Below are 14,264 nucleotides of genomic sequence, written 5' to 3'. Positions count from 1 at the left end.
CTTGCTCAGGCTGGTTTCGAACTCCTGAGCTCAAACAATCCGCCCGCCTCGGCCTCCCAGAGAGCTAGGATTACAGGCGTGAGCCACCGCGCCCCACCGTGAAAGCTAAATTTCTGATAAACTGAGTTGACCAAGGGTTCCGGGCCATCAGAAATGTTTAAAAACAAAACAAAAACATCAAAACCACTCAAAGATTCCGCTTCTTTAACTTAAAAAAAAAAAAAGAGCTAAGGTCATACAGGTCAAGAAGCACCCAAAGTCACAAGGCTGATCACAAATAGGTCAAAACTGAAGTGCAGGTCTCCTGACCTGCGTCCAATCAAAGATTACCGTCCTCACCTGGATAAACATCCCACATTTTTGTCAAGTGTGGGAGACAGAACCAATGCCCAGCAGTCGGTATCTAAGACAGCAAATACTGTTGCAAGGTCTACCTCCAGGAACATCTAAGAATATCAACATCAAGACACTGAAATAAAAGGCAAACCCGAGAGGGCATTAGGAACGTGCTTATTTGGAAAAAATTCGTAGTGATTGCTCACTGCTGCCTGCTTTCTGCATGAGTCTCTCTACCACTCCTCGTCCCAGGAAGAGGCCTGCTGCCACAGCACTGGGGTTTTTGGGATACGGCTAAGCCTCCTGAGAGGATCCTTCACCGTGGCAGAGTCCAGAATGGGATGGGTGGGGACTAAATTAATATTGGTTTAATTAATACTGGTGGTATTAATGTTAGTACCACAGCAAGCTTGCTGTAGTGATGGTCTACCAAAGAATGTAATTTTCAGCTTCAAGATATTGTAAAATACACTTCAACAAACAAAGTAAAAACTGGCAATCCCCCGTGACTCTTCCCCAAGAAATATCTCCAAAAGTAAAATTTTATCTTTGTCAGATTTTTGTGCATATATTAATACACGGTTTAGATAAAAACAGGATCTCATTATATGCACTCTATCACCACTTGCTATACCTATTTCCATTTAAAAAGACATCATGGCCACCCTTCTAAGTTTCACATAAAATTTACTGCATGTTGAATGAAGTGAACATAATAAATCCCCTACTGATGAGTCCTTGAATTAACTGCTTTTTTTACATTTTGCAATTATAAACAATGCTGAAAACAGTATCCCCTGCTCACCTGGGCCCATACCTCCAACAGGATGAATTCCTAGGAACAGAATTACATTACAGGGAATGCACTGATAGGTACTGTCAAGGTAAAATGATCCTTCCAACAAGCTTAACTATTTATACTGACAACATCTGATGACAGTGTACCTGTCCTCCTCACCCCTGACAATAACTAACATGGTCATGTTTGTTTCTTCCCAGTCTGATGTGGGGGAAATATGACTTTAATAGCAATTCTCTGATCATCAGTGAGAATGAAATCTTGTGTAGCTCACTGGCCATTTGAATTTCTTGACTGTGAAGACTGAACTATTGACAACTTCTGTTCACCTTTCTACCGGAGTGTCTGAGCACATATTTTTTTTTTTTTCTGGAGACAGAGTCTCACCCTGTCACCCCAGCTAGAGTGCAGTGGTGTGATGATCACAGCTCCTGGGCTCAAACGATCCTCCTGCCTCAGCCTCCCGAGCAGCTGGGACTAGAGGTGAGCACCACCATGCCCAGCTAATTTTTCTATTTTTAGTAGAGACGAGGTCTCATTCTTGCTCAGGCTGGTCCTGAACTCGAGATCTCAAGCGATCCTTCCACCTTGGCCTCCCAGAGTGCTGGGACTACAGGCGTGAGCCACCACCTCAGCACAAATTTTTAAGACAAAGCAAAATCCACAGCTCGGCAATAGAACAGTAGGAATGATCAGAAAGACGATGAATTTAAGTGAAACTCAAGTTGTAAGCTAAAGATAACTGCTAAAGGACACCCAACAAAAATGATGAGAAAACACAATGAAAAAGGACATCTTTTGCCTCCATAATTCACACAGTGGACGACAATGTGGGCTGATGAGCTAAGACACCTAAGCCCACCAAACTCCACTTTATTCACACGTATCAACCTACTCCACTTTAAGGGAAGGGCTCCCCAGAAGGTAATTTTGGTTGCAGAAGAGTGACAAAGTACACACTAAGTTTTGGGGGAGCACAGACTTCTGGGTAGAGGGTAGACTGAGGCTGGCAGGCTCAGGCGGGGCAGTGAGGCGGAAGGTGAAGGCACAAACTCTGGACCAACCACAAGGCCGGAACCCTGGCTCTGCTCTGACTCCAGTCTTGGCCTCAGCAGCCACCTTCTCCAGTAGACAGGGAAAAAGGAAAATGCCTTGGATGGTCTGGCCCACGGTCACCTCACTTGCGATCTGCCCCCATCAGTGCCGAGCCACCCTGCTCCAGCTACCCAAAGGCGGCCACTGAGGGCCTCAAGAGCCAATGCCAGGAGCCCCACCTCCCCCCATAACCTCCTCCCCTCTGGCATCCCCCTCACTCCGCTCCACACGCGTCTTCTCGAAGCTGGCGCCCCGTTCCTCTAACATGCGGAACACACCCCTGAGCCGCGCTCTGCACGTCTGTGCACTCCCTTTAGAATGCTCCTTCCCAGAGAGCTGTCCACGGCCTGCTCGCTCACGGCAGGTCTGAATCGGCTGTCACCCCAAGGCCGCAGCAAGGCCTCCCCAACTAGCCTACGCCACACAAGCACAAGAGAACACAATTGTTTTATTCCTTAGTGTACCCCGCCTCCTAGAACAGTGTCTAGCATGTGGAAGTTGTCAAATTAATACATTTAGTTTCATACCTTCCTAAAGCACCACTAAAATGATAGTAAATAATTATTTTTTAAAGACACAAACCACATAAACAGAACAGGAACAGAGATTAGAGGCCAGAAACTGGAAACAGACTTGAAAGGGTCGAGTCCTCCATCCGCGGCAGGAAAGGCGACCAGCAATCCGAATGGACTGGAGAAATGGGTTAGAAACAGACATGGTGCAAAAGTTAAGCAGCAGGAAGACCTCCAGATTTACCCCCAACTCTGCACGGCCAAGCAGCTGTCCCTCGCCTGCCCTGGCCGAAGGCTGTGGTTCTTGCTCTGGAAAGGGAAGTAGAGGATCTTTGAACTGGGGACAGCAGCCACCGCAAAACCATCCTGAACGCAGGGGAAGTGCGCTCCTGCATGGATACCGCTGAGATCCCAGGCCTTGTGCCTCACTTGGCCCCTGAACACAGCCAGCCAGGGAGAGGCTAGAAGACATTTCTCTGGGGAATCGGAAGAGATCCAAAAGGCTGACGGGGTGCTGCGAGGAAACGGCTCGGCCAGGTGCCTCTGCAGTGAATGCTACAGTCAGCAGCCACACGCTCCCCGACACAGGAGCAAGCACACACCATCACCGCACAGCCCAGACAGGCTCTGGTATGGAAGCCAAAACCCCCAAGAGCAGACTGAAGAGGGACTTGAAGAAAAAGAAAACTTAAAAGAAAAAACACTGGGTGTAGTGGCTCATGCCTGAAATCCCAGCACTGGAGGAGGCCAAAGTGGGAGGATCACCAGAGGCCAGGAGGTCAAGACCAGCCTGGGCAAAAGCGAGACCCCGTCTCTACAGGTGTGCTCCTGTCGTCCCAGCAACTGAGGAGGCTGAGGCGGAGGATGGCTTGAGACCAGGAGTCTGAGGTTTCCGTGAGCTGCGATCACACTACGGCACTGCAGGCTGGGCGACAGGGTCGAGACTCTCTATTTAAAGATACATACACACCCATGTTCCTCAGAGATAAGAGGAGTTATTACATCCACGAAACAAAAATAGGAGGTCATAAAACAGGAATAGAGAGAACAAGAGAAAGCTGTTTGAAATAGAGGAAAACTCAAGAGAGGGGCCAGAAGAAGGGTACAGAGCCTCAGTTAGATAAGAGAAATACGGCTTTTTGAGATATACTGCACAGAGTGCTGAATGTACTACAGTATCACACATTTCAAAATCACTAAGAAAGTAAATCTCAAATACGCTTGCTCACCACAAAAAATAACTATTTGAGGTGATGGACATGTTAATTAGCTTGATTTTATTCTACCATTGTTTTCATAAATCATAACATCACCCCATAAATGCATACAACTCTAATTTGCCAATTTACAATTAAAAAATTAAAGTTAAAAAAACCTTTGAGGAAGAAAAAAGAAAGGAAAATGGAAGATCTAAGAAAATTAAGAGGGCCAACCCAGAAGGCACAACAGTAGAGATAGAAAGAGATCGAGACAGAGAAAGAGAGAAAATGAATGGGAAGAAATCAAATCAAAAAAATCAAGAAAAACGCCCAGCATTGACGAAAGTGAGTTTCCATAGGCAAGACACTGGCTGAAAACCGATGCCAGAGGTCTGTTCTGGGCGCTTTGAATTTCACAGAAAGACAAGCCTTCAAGCTTTCAGCAAGGAAAACAGTCACATGCAAATATTATGTTGTCAATAAATAAAAAGAAGAACCAGAAAGACTTGAGGCTTCAGCACTGGAAGCCGGAAGGCAGAGGAGCAAAACGATACCAAACTTCCACTCAGGTGTGAGGGCAGAATAAAGCACTTGCAGACACACAGGCTCTCAAAACTTTATCTCCCACGCACCTTTCTCAGGCAACTACTAGCGAAGGATGTGCTCCGTCACAGTAATAGTAAAACCAGAAAGAGGAGGACGTGGGTTCCAGAAAACCCAGGGTCCTGCACAAGAGGGACTGACGAGATGCGCAGAAGACCGCGGGCGCGGTCAAGGCTGCAGCAGGTCGGACGCTTTGGAAGAGATTTACTCAAGACGAAATGAAGAGAGAAACTTCATCAGACAGAAAGGACTGAATTTCCTGACAAGAGACTTAGACAATTGGTACAGAATTTGGGGTTGAATTTTAGTGATAGATACATAGAAAACTAGGTAAACAGCAAGGAAATAAAAACAAGACGCGTATTAACCTCAGAGAAAACAAAGTTACCCAGGAAAGGAAAAGTAATCCTAGTACACCGTTTAGCTTCGCCGTGCATGGCACTATGCAGTCATAAATAAACAATAAATACTGAACTCACGAAATTACGGATATACCTACTTTGAGCAGCCACGGGTATGCACAGAGAAGGCAGACGGTGAAAGAAAGCTAGGACCTTCCTACTGACTCTCAGTGTCCGGTGGAGGGAATACATGAAACAGGCTGAGGGGGCACCAACAGGCCAGCCGTGCAGACGTGCCCCTCAGGGCTGGAAGTAAGACCAAGGGCATCGACTGAGGCGAAAGCCGACCCTCCGCAGGGAAGAAACACGGCTGGGGAAAGGGCACCGGCACTTTTTCCTTACAAGCCTTTCTAGAATTAGACCCTTTAAATTACATGAAGTTCTAACCTTGATTTGAAATAAAATTAATTTTAATTTTAAAATTCGTATGAATGCCAATAAAAAGCAGTCAGGGAGAACATGCACTGTTACCAAGCTAACAGCACTGACGAGATGACTGAGCCGACGACACGATGCCCACACATGGCTCAGAACACAAGTCTGCTTCACCCTCAAAGGTATTCGAGGAACTTCGGCGCGCCTGGTAAGACTGCAGCCTGCCAGGCCCTTCACTTCTAAAATGTCTCTGATTCTAGAAATCCAAAAATTAAAAAAATAAAAAAAGACAAAAAACCTTGCTTTAACCTAAAATAATGTGATCGATTTTTAAAATGTTACACATGTGACAAGAGATTCTTTTCATTATTTTCTTGCTTTCAAAATGTTGAATGTTGTGGATTTTACAATTTAAGGGAAAAAGCATTCTGATGCATTACGCTGGTCGGGGTTCTCTGGCTGCTTTTCTACTTGGTCAAAAGCCTTTAGATGCATCTTTGACTTTGTGCCACCATAACCTGGCAACTGAAAGCTCAGCTGTGTGCTATCCCTCCTCAGAGCCCGCTTACTGCCTAACAGAAAAGGGAAAAGCTTTCCTGTGACCACTGGCCCACGGGATGGATGCACATTGAAGGGGGCAGGCCAAAGAGAAGCACCACTTACTACTGCAAAAAGCATGTTCTCCACTCAAGCCCTTTCAGTAAATAATTTTCAGTTGGGAAGCACTGATGGAGAATCTATCTGACCCGTGAAACATCACAAGCCATCCCAGTGGACACAGAGTAATCATCTGAAATCCTGTCCAAGTCAGAGTGTCTTAGGACTGACTGAAGGGCATGAAGCCCTTCACCGCACGGTCTCAGCTAAGCCCTCTAACACTCGAGACACCAGCAACATACCAAGTTCTCAACTGTTGCCCATACATGCCACCAAATATAAATGTCATTCCTCCTCTTTCCTAGTCTTCCTGTCTAGAACACCCTAACCTGTCAACTCCACCTGGTAAACTCTTATTCACCTCTAAACCCCAGTTCAAGTACATTTTTTTTTTTTTTTTTTTTGAGACAGAGTCTTGCTCTGTCATCTGGGCTAGAGAGCGACGGCCTCAGCAACCTTAAACTCCCGGGCTCAAGCGTTCCTCCTGCCTCAGCCTTCCAAGTAGCTGGGACTACAGGCATATGCCACCATGCCCGGCAATTTTTTCTATTTTTAGTAGAGACGGGGTCTCACTCTTGCTCAGGCCGGTCTCGAACTCCTGAGCTCAAGCGATCTTCCTGCCTTGGCCTCCCAGAGTGCTGGGATTACAGTCGTGAGCCACTGTGCGGTCAAGGACCGCATTCTTTATGAAGACTTTCCAACCAATAGTCACTGCCTCCCATTTCCTATCCCCACACCTTGTACATATGTCTATTATCGCACTTACCACACCGCAGCGTAATTGCTCTTTCACAAGTATATCTCCCACACTAGACCACAAGCTGCTTTACCTCTGCACCCACAGAACCCTTAACAGTAGCTGGTACACAACAATTTCCAGTAAATAAGTTTTGAATTGAACTGCTGAAGAAGTGAGCCTGAAAGTCAGACAACTGGAAGATCAAGACAAGAAAGCCAAAGAAAAACACTTAATGACTCAAGAAGAAATTCTCCTGTAAGTCCTCTGAGAAGTCAGCTTGCCCACTGGAGAGGGCACTGGCCCAGGTATCCACCTCAACAAAGAGCGACAGAGGGACAACTGCATCTTACAGGTGCTCTCCTTACATCGCTGCACTTTTACCTGAGTGACATTAATTTGACTCAAGGTAAGATAAGGTAAGCCCTTAAACAGTGCTTAGCACATAGTAGAACTAAGAGTAGTAACAGGAAAGGTTACTCCTCATTGTGAATTATTTAACTGGCTTTCAAATGCTGTCCGTGAGACGAGAGGAAGTACGCTCCATTTTCTCCAAGTCTAAAACTCTCAAGATAGGTTGATTGATGGGTGACGTTTCAGACACGGAGATACGGGAATTCAAATAATGGAAGCCATTCTTAACCAAATACCTTTTGAACTACTTTAAAACACTGCTTCCAAGTATCTTAGTATCAAATGCACTTAGTGAGTGTAGCCTGGAGGCACTTACAGCATTCAAAATGATCAAAACATAAACCAAAGCACTAGGTTTCATCCAATGTTTCAGTATCCCAGGTTCACTTCCACAAACGAACGTTAAGCTTATTATGTCGTGTGGCACTACCAGCAGCCTCATAAAAAAATCTTGTGATTTACCCAATCTTAATAAGGTTTCAAGAAAGTTACCTGCTAAGAAAGTGACTGATTATCCCTAAGCAGACACCAAAAAAAGGTGAAGTCATTGCCTGACGGCTTGGGGTAGCTACGAATATAAAACTCCAAACTGAAGGGCGGATCATCGTTGTTACTAAACGCTACGACTCATCACATCCCTCCAGACGTTTCATTTGACCATAAACATTGTTTAATAAACGAGACTCAAGGTGATTTCTCCTTTGGTTTTACATGGCATCCAAACACCATGTGCAGTCTGACCCCCTGATTCTCTAAGTCCAGTGGGAGAGGATAAAGCAGCCACCTGGAGCACCCAACCGCTGTGCTGGGGCGCTACCCACGAAAACAACCCCGCAACGTGTCATGGTGTCAGAACAGCTCAGGTTCCCAACACCATGTTGGTCACCCCTTTGGGACTCAAGAAGTGTTTCCTTTCAGCCGGGGTAATCTTGGAAGGCTTCCTGTACGAGGGGTATTTGCGCCGGGCCTGAACTTGAGTCTCGGACAGGTGCTGGGCTTCCAGGCCACGCGGGAGGGATATAGGGGCGCCCCAGGCCGGGGGCACACACGGCGGGCCGGAGCCGCGCGCACCCGTCCCGGGCAGGCCGCAGCCTGGCGCAGCCCCCTCCCGTCCCCGAGCCACGTCGCTGCGGGCGGGCGGGCCCGCGAAGCGCGCCCCAGGTCTCACCTCGGGACCCGCACCGGGAGGAAGCTAGGGGCCGCGCCGGCTCCGCCCTCCCCCGCGGGGTGGCGGGCCCCAGATCGCGCGCAGGAAGGCCACGTCCCCGGGCGGGACGCCCAACTCGATGGTCTGCACAGGGGCCCGCGCCCCACGTGACCCGTGCGCAGCCAATCCCAGGGAGGCTCCGTACCATCGAGACGACGGCGGCCGGAGGGTAGACTAGCTCCGCGCGACGACTGACCGGCCCCGCTCCGGCGCCCCCGGCTCGGTGCTGCCGCCATCTTCCTGGAGGAGAGGAGCAGAGGCGAAGGCTACCCCTCCCCGGGATAGCTCCGCACTCATGCCATCGCCTGCCCTCCCCCGACCGCCTCTTCTCCTCAGTGCTCACCTAGCTCGTTATAAAGAAGCGCCCTTCCCCCCACTCTAGTTATCTACCACAAGGCGGAGATTCTCATTACCTGTTCCACTCTTTTTAGCGTAAGCAAACCAGGCTCATAAGGTAGGAACTGTGGCGAAACAGGGGCAAGCCGCCATCTTGGTAAAGGAGAAGAGGCTACGCTTGACCTCCCCCCCACCCCCAGCCTCTATATGGCCAACCGCCGTGGGAGGGGCACGGCGCCTGCGCAGAGGCGGACAACGCGGCCGAGTCTGGGCCTGCGCACTCGGGGGCCGGCCTCATGGGGGAGGGAAGAAAGGCCGGGCCGCCCTGGGCCAGGAAGGAGTTGGCAAAGGGGCGGGGCGGGGCGGCTCGATGACGCGATACGTCTGCGCGCGGGGCGGGGCGTGAGGCGACCGCGGGAGCTGGGCGGGTCCGCGGCCGGGTCAGTCGGCGCCAGTTCTCGCTCTGGTCGGCGGGTGAGTGTCTCCCCGGTGGTTCCGGCCGGCTGTTCCCGCCGCCGCGGAGGCGCAAGCTATGGGCTGACCGTCCCGAGGAGGTGCGGGGGACGCCCGGCTCCTCCGTCCCCTCGGGCGGTGGTCGGCCAGCCCCAGGGGGCGCGCGGGTGGGGCGAGGGTGGGGGAGGGGTGGCCAGGCCCGGGCTCCGCGGCCCCCGCCCCGCGCTCCCCCCACCGCGGACGCCTCCCGGAGAGCGGGCGGGGCCGGGCGCGGACGCGGGGCCGGGGGTCCCGTGACCCCGTGCTGACCCTGTGGGAACCACACGACACCGCCTGAGTACCGGGCCTGGGGGCGTCGAGTGCCGTCGAGGTCGGGGAAGTCGGGGCGGGCGGGGAGGGATGATGCGGGTTCGGGTCGGTCGCGCACCGGTGGGTGTGTGGCCATCTTGCCTCTGTAACGGTGCCATTTCGTCCCGGGGGCGTGGAGGACGCGCCGCCTCCCGCCCGCCCGAGCTCCTGCGCTGGCCGCGGCGGATAAGGGGGCCGAGCGACAGGCGCTGTCTGTGCAGCGAGCCTTCCGCGGGAGAGGCGACAAAGGGCTGCGCCGGCAGGGAGAAAGGCGGCAAGCCCGGGCTCGGGGGACAGTGGGGAGGCCTCTGACCAGGGCCGCGGAGGAGAAGCAAACCTGTGGCCACCGTGGTCTCAGTGAAGTCCTAACTCTGGGGCAGCCCACAGGCCCAGACAACTACTGTTTTTTAAAACCTTCTTTCATCTTTCTGGCGTTATTTTTTGTCAACGCCACCCCAGCCCTGTCTGTCCACACACACACAAACGCATGACCCTACCACGCTGAGCTGCTTTTAGTTCAAACTGCTGCGGTCTTTTACACCTTTGGCCTTCAAACTTTCCTTGTGTCAGGAACATAGTTACCTCCCACCCTCTCTGCCTCTGCACGTCTGGCCCCTACTCCCTGCTTCGGGATTCAGCCGTGATTGGATTTGCTCCAGGCTGGTTTTGGCGTTCCCCTGATGTTCTAGATAGTAGTTGTCCACTAAACCACTAGTCCTGTGAAGGGCAGGGCGTGTGTTAATCGTGTCACCCTTACCCATTACCTAGGTTGGTGACCGGCACGTAGTAAGCTCTCAAGTATTTTTTGGCCAGATGTGGTGGCTCACCTGTAATGCCAGCACTTTGAGAGGCCCAAGCAGGAGGATTGCTTGAGGCCAGTCACTGAAGACCAGCCTGGGTAACACAGCAGGACCCGTCTCTACAAAAAATAGAAAAATGAGCTGGGGGTGGTGGCACCGCCTGTGGTCCTAGCTACCTGGGATGCTGAGGAGGGAGGATCACTTGAGCACAGGAGTTCAAGTGATGATGCATGATGGAGCCGTTGCACTCCAGCCTGGGAGACAAGGGAGACACTGTCAAAAAAAAAAAAAAAGTATTTCTTGAATGACTGAAATCATTATAATACTTCCAGATATGTGTAATGTTCCAAAGTAGCCTTGCCATCATGAGGAAAAATATGATGGTGTAGGGGTTATGAGAGCTGTTTCCCGATGCTTCTAACTTGAGATTCATTGTTTTCGCTGATTATTTTTGATAGCTCTCATTAAGGGATTCTTTGCACCACCCAGCAGCCTAACTAGAAATGTGTACCGTTACACGTAATCTTGGCGTTGATCTCCTTCTTAGCTGTAAAAGTTGTCCTGATTTTTTTTTTCCATCTTCCACCTTGATCTCCCTCACCAGTGCCACAGCCTATAATAAAGAACAAGAGCTTTTTAATCAGAACACATTTGCATTCTGACTGGCTATTGAACTGGCAGGGGGGGTGGGGCTTCCCTCTGTCATCATTCATAAATGTGATTCAGGTCCCTTTTTATTCCCCATTCCAAATAGAGAAACTGCTGTAAAAGAAAAAGTTGTGGGTTTTTTTCTGGTGGAAAGGAGACACCAAAACCCACTTGGCAGCAGAATCAAGGTGAGGCCATGTAGATAGTCTGCATTTATCCCACTTCTGTGCTAATGGTCATGCATGTCACTGCAGAAAGTTCATTTGATTGTGGGGTGCCGCCCGAGACCCTGTTGAAAGTGTTGTGTGGTGTGGTGTCCGTGCACCTTCCTCACATCCAAAGAGTCTGAATACCAAAACCTGAACACTTTGGATAAGAGATTGTGGACCTTCAGGGTTCTATGTTGCAGGGTCATTTTGTGGATTTGTGATAATGTATATAAACTTAAGAATAACTCATGCCAGTAAGTGGTAATTCCTGTTTATGAGTATTCTACTAATATAAGTGCCACCAACAAAGTTTCTGTTACCGAGAATCCAGTTTTATCCATCTGTTCTTCACCTCCCATCTTTTGTTTTGGGAAGATTGGTGAATCAGGATGGGAATATTGCTCTGTGCAAAAAGGAAACTGTGGATCAAGAATAAAGAACTTTCAAACAACTCCTGGCATCTAGAATAAGCATAATCTGAAAGAATAAAATTTTCATTTGACCACATTTTTGAGACTTGGGGGATCTAATTGGTCTGCACCTGAGGATTAAATTAATCACGGTGCTTGTCAGTCTGTTGCTGCATCAAGGCATTCTCACTGAAAACCAGTGATCCAGTCATTTTGTGTTAGTTAATGGCAGGAGAAAATCATTGTGGATCCAAATTATGTTTCAGAGAAAAACTGAGTATGGCAAGTACTCAGCAGATGGCAAGAGAAACTTGGTAAAATTAAAGCAAAGTTGAAATGTCCATTTAAGACAAATGATTTCTTCATTTTCCTACACTTGCACATCAAAATAAAGTCTTGAGTGGGAAGAACCTGATAGGGAAGAATGAAAGTCACCTTTCTCTAGTGGAGCACCCTCAGCCATACTGAACAGAGGAAGGGGACCGTGGGCAGGCACAAAGTGTAGCACTCTCAGGGTGCTCATGTGCAGGTGGTCAGAGCAGACACAGGGTCCTTTGAGTGGCCGCAGTGGCCCGAGGTTCTGTGGCAGTGCGGGAGAGGTGCTCCATGATATTCCTGTGTCACACTGTTGGTTTGACATCAGACACACGTAGTAGCTGGTAAGGCAGCTGCCCCCTCCTTTCCGTCAGGCATTTATCCTTCTGTGTGAACTTGGATGTCATTTTATCCAATACTTTAAGAAAAAAAGCCACACCATTAGGGATTTCACCTAGAATTGGACCAAATTACGTACTAATTTGGAGAAAATAAGAATGATTTGATTGATGTAGGACCTGCTTTCTCCTAAATTTGTTCCTACATGATTGGAGGTTTTTTTTTTTTAACTATTGTGAATGGCATTTTCACCCTCACTTCCGTTCCTTGGTAGTCATTGCTAGTACAGAAAGGAATGTTTGACTTATTCGATATCTATCTTATATTCGGTCACCTTACTAAATTATCTTATTCTAGAATTCTTTAACCCAAGTGTTGGTTTTCTTTGTATTCCTACCAGCAGAAAAGTTTTTGTTTGTTTTGTTTTCATTTACTTGTTTCACTGTGTTCACTAGACTTGCCAAGGTAATATAAAATAATCATCGTGAAATTTCAATATCTAGATCTTATTTGGATCCTGATTCAATTGAAAAAAATGAGAAAGTTGAAAAACGTGAATACTGATTGGATATTCGATTACATTAAAGAACTAGGTACGAATAATGATTTGTCTTACTTAGGAGCCCTTATTTTTAGATATGCATACTGATATATAAATGAAATGTTATATCTGGTATTTGCTTCATGATAGTCCAGGGGCAGTGGTGGAGGATGTGGGGATAGATGAAATGATATTGGCCCTGAATTGCTGGATAATGGGTGTCTCATGCGGGTTTGGTAGTTTTGCTTTTGTATATGTTTGAAATTTTTCATGTAAATGTCTTAAAATAATTATGGTAGTGGATATTCCTGCCTAATTATTGATTGTAATTTAAATAGATTTAGCATTCCATTGTTTAAAGAATGGAATTTGCCATTGGTTTTCAGAAATACCCTGAATTATGTTTAAGCAGTTTCCTCACTTTGTGTCTTTGTCAGGGTTAGTTGCCGGATCTCACCGTACCCCACCTCAGCGTCTGCACCAGGGGCCTTTTCCCTTTAATTCGTTGTTGAAATAGCTGCTATTGGTAGATGCTTTTGATACATTTCTGGACCCTAATTGCTAGCAAATATTGAGAATTTTTGTGTTTACATTTTTGAGTGAGATTGACCTATGGTATTCATTAGTTTGTTCTTTCTTTTTACATCTCCATTTGGATTTTTTATTAAAACTGCTGTCATGATAAAATAAATCGGAGTGTTTCCCTTTTTCTGTAGAGGCTTGGAATAGATAAATGATGCTGGCATTTTCTGTTCAGGATTAGATGGGATTCATCTCTAATTCCATCAGGTCTTGGTCTCTTTTTGTTGGTGTGTCTTTAATCAACTGCCTAGTGCTATTGTTCTAGGAAGGTTTTCCAGTTTGAGGGATTTTAAAAAAAATTTTTAATTTTACTATTTTTTTCGTTTACAGAGGGGGTCTCATTCTGTTGCCCAGGCTGGAGTGCAGTGGCGTGATCATAGCTCAGCTGCAGCTGAACTCTGGGCTCAAGCAGTCCTCCTGCCTCAGCCTCCTGAGTAGCTGGGACTACAGATACGCACCACTACACCCAGCTAATTTTTTTAAAATATTTTTGATAGAGACGGGCTCACTATGTTGCCCAGCTTCCCAAAGCATTTTTTATTAAAGGATGCCAAAAAAAAAATTGGTATTCAACGATATTAGGAAATGAACAAAATAACTCAAAACAGGAAGAAGAAATAAAGAAAAAAACTTGAAGTTATGAGAAAATAAGAGAGTGAATAAATCCAAAAGCTGGTTTTCTGAAACAAATTCCTCACAAGCCCAATTAAGGAAAAAAGAACAAATATATAAAAGAAGGTATTATCACAGCCACAGTAGACTACATATAGCATACCCCATACTCCATCCTGGACAACAGAGCACGGTCTCCTCTCTAAATAAAAAGTTAAAAAATGTAAAACCCAAATTCTCGTCCGAGTTTATATGCTTTTGCTGGGTCCCATCAATTTTGGTTTTGTCTCCTTTCCATTGCTTTCTAGAGCTAGCTCGTGGTTTTGCTTTTGTTACT

General features: G+C 47.6%; 1 protein-coding gene across 2 annotated transcripts in view; it reads right to left on the bottom strand.

The window, feature by feature from the left end:
• The window catches only part of HDLBP (high density lipoprotein binding protein), a 75,905-nt gene extending 66,952 nt beyond the window's left edge, over positions 1–8,953 (bottom strand). Inside the window, exon 1 of one of the 2 annotated variants that reach the window (XM_012661935.1) lies at positions 8,748–8,953. The gene's annotated coding sequence lies outside the window, so the exon portion shown is untranslated. Of the gene's footprint in view, positions 1–8,295; positions 8,391–8,747 lie in introns of those variants that run through there. The other variant, XM_012661938.1, reaches the window with a different exon arrangement.
• Positions 8,954–14,264: the final 5,311 nt, after the last annotated feature.

Source organism: Propithecus coquereli, unplaced genomic scaffold (genome assembly GCF_000956105.1).
Source record: "Propithecus coquereli isolate 6110/MARCELLA unplaced genomic scaffold, Pcoq_1.0 Scaffold743, whole genome shotgun sequence".
Taxonomy (NCBI): Eukaryota; Metazoa; Chordata; class Mammalia; order Primates; family Indriidae; genus Propithecus; species Propithecus coquereli.
Note: the sequence above shows the minus strand (reverse complement) of the source record. Positions and strands in the feature narration are given on the sequence as shown.